Here is a 3,214-nt window from a genome sequence, read left to right on the forward strand (position 1 = left end):
CCCCCTGGCAGGAAGCAACCAGACTTTGATGCTGAAAGGTGATTAATTGCAACATTCACACTTACCTCAAGCAGACAAGATTTCTTTCTCCCACCCTGGACTTTCCACAGATATATAAATCCCACTTGCCTAGTTTCCAGCAGGCCTCACAGCCTGTGAAGATGCCTGCCATTGATGTGGGCGAAACGTCAGGAGAGAATGCTTCTGGAACATGGCTATACCGCTCGGAAAACTCACAGCAACCCAATAGAGGATGTGGATCCGTTTTCGCAGAATAAAGGATTTATCTGCATTTTAAAAATGACAAATCACAAAAGGTAGGATTGGAGTCCCAAAGCCTTTATTGACATGCCTCTTCCTCACTTTTCAACGGGTTGAGGTTCGAAGCACTGGCCCTGAATCGCAGCTGCGGACTCCAGAAAGGAGAGCGACAGATCCCTCTTGAAAGAATCCGAATCCCGAGTGGAACGGATTAAAGAGCTCAGCATAATCTCCCTCCGATTAGAAGGTCAGAAAACTGTAATGGAAGCTGACTCTGGGTTGCAGGCCTGGCGGCGAAGAAGGAAGGCGAAAGCAAACTCTCTTTGGCTTGTTGTGGAAACAAGGATTGCTTCCCCAGGATAATAACTCTTCCAGGAGTGTATTTCCCTTCCTAAGGGTAAATTTCTCTCACTTCCTGTTGACTCATCCCCTTCCCTGCTTGTAAATGTTTGTAACTGTATTATTAAAAAGGAAGGGGACGCGTTTGTGCTATATGGTCAATGTAGCTTCATGTCATGCAGCTCAATGCAATTCCAAACTGCATTATAAAGGACACCATGGAGGCAACTGTGTTACAAGTCACTGTCTTGAGCTCTTTGGAGCTAAACTAGCAATCAAATAAAAATGACGTCGTTTTCTCTGTATATTTTAATTCATATCTCAGTTTCCTCCAATATGGAGCCTGATGTCGCTTGTATGTGTAAGTGAAAACCCAAATAATGTGCTATGCAGCCTGTTCAAACCCATTACAAAGGCAACGTTATTAAAAATTAATGTAACAATGGAAACATTTAGAAATGTGAACAAAATCTGGCTACCAATATTTAAAAAACTCTAAAATAAGGACAGTGAAAAAAAGAACAACACTCTGAAAACAGGGGAATTCTAGACAGGAAGCAATCAGGGCCAGCTAACACCTCCCAATAAATAATAACAATAACAAAACTTTATATATATCCTGCCACCATCTCCCAGAGGGACTCGGTGTGGCTCACAAAACACTCAAGGTGGGACACAAAATACAACAAGTGCAAAACAAAACAAAATACAAAATGCAACAAGTGCAAAACAAAGGATTTCCCCAGGCAGGAAGAAGCCAGGCTTTGAAGCTGAAAGGTCTTTCAATGCTAATCAAGGTGGCTAATTGCAACATTCACACTTGCCTCGAACAGACAAGAGTTTTTTTCTCTCACCCTGGACCTTCCACTGATATATAAACCCCACCTTCCTAGTTTCCAACAGACCTCACAACCTCTAGGGATGCCTGTCATAGATGTGGGCAAAACGTCAGGAGATAATGCTTCTGGAACATGGCCATACAGCCCGGTGATTCCGGCCATGAAAGTCTTCGGCAACACATTTAGTAACGTGTTTTGGAAGAGGGAAAAAACATATAATTACGCTATGTAATAAGGATTATTATTATTATTATTATTATTATTATTATTATTATTATTATTATCATCATCATCATCATCATCATCATTATTAGCGTTGTTAATATAAACTAATCATATCCTACAATTTTTCAGAGGCAAAAAAATCAAGAGCGCCCAAGGCAGCCTCCAAGGCCCTTTTTCATTATCATATAAAATCCAGATTATTGGCTTTGAACTGGATTATATGGCAGTGTAGACTCATATAATCCAGTTCAAAGCAGATAATATGGATGTGTTGTCGAAGGCTTTCATGGCCGGGATCACAGGGTTGTTGTATGTTTTCCGGGCTGTATGGCCATGTTCTAGGAGTATTCTCTCCTGACGTTTCGCCCACATCTATGGCAGGCATCCTCACAGTTTGTGAGGTATGCCATAGATGTCGGCGAAACGTCAGGAGAGAATACTTCTAGAACATGGCCATATAGCCCGGAAAACATACAACAACCCTCAGATAATCTGGATTTTATATGGCAGTGTAGATGAATGCCTAAAGCAGATGAAACGTTTGGGGAATTAGTTGGATTGAAAAGTGTAGGCTTTGAGATTGTATGCGTCTGTACTGGCACATAACGCAGTTTGAAACTCACATAAGGCATAAATAATAAACAGGTCAAAGAGAGATGCAGAGAGATAGAGAGAGAGTTTTTAAAAGGCTGGTTAGAGTTGCTGGAAGAATTGCACTTTGTTGGAAATGAGCTCCGGTGAGATTAAGTATTCACGTGCTGTAAAAGAACAGCAATAATTAATAATAATTACTAATAATTGATGATAATAATAATAATAATAATAATAATAATAATAAATACGTCTGTATTTATTATCTGCCTGTCCTCTCGGTTGGAGGCGGGGCACAACATAGTCAAATACAGTCTGAAAAATAATAATAATTAATAATTAATAATATTTAATAGTACTGTGATCATATGTTTGGAGGCGGGGCACAATATAGGCGAATACATGCTGGAAAATAATAACATTAATTAATAATGAATAATTAATAATATATGTCTTTATTATCCGCCTCTCCTTTCGATTGGAGGAGGGGGACATCATAGTCAAATACATGCTGGAAAATGACAACAATAATTAATAATTAATAATAGTTATTATTAATAATCTAATCATATGTGTTGTCGAAGGCTTTCATGGCCGGGATCATAGGGTTGTTGTATGTCTTTCGGGCTGTATGGCCATGTTCCAGAAGTATTCTCTCCTGACGTTTCGCCCACATCTATGGCAGGCATCCTCAGAGGTTGTGAGGCATGGATAAATTGTAATCATATGTTTGTATTTATTATCTGCCTCTTTTTTCGGTTGGAGGAGGTGAACAACATCAAATACATGATGGATAATAATAATAATAATAATAATAATAATAATAATAATAATAATAATTAATAGTGTAATCATAAGCTTGTATTTATTATCCGCCCCTCCTTCAGTTGGAGGCGGGGCACAACATAGTCCAAAACAAAGCCCATATTAAAACATAGTAAAAATATAATATAAAATAT

This window comes from Anolis carolinensis, chromosome 5, assembly GCF_035594765.1.
Source record: "Anolis carolinensis isolate JA03-04 chromosome 5, rAnoCar3.1.pri, whole genome shotgun sequence".
Lineage (NCBI taxonomy): Eukaryota > Metazoa > Chordata > Lepidosauria > Squamata > Dactyloidae > Anolis > Anolis carolinensis.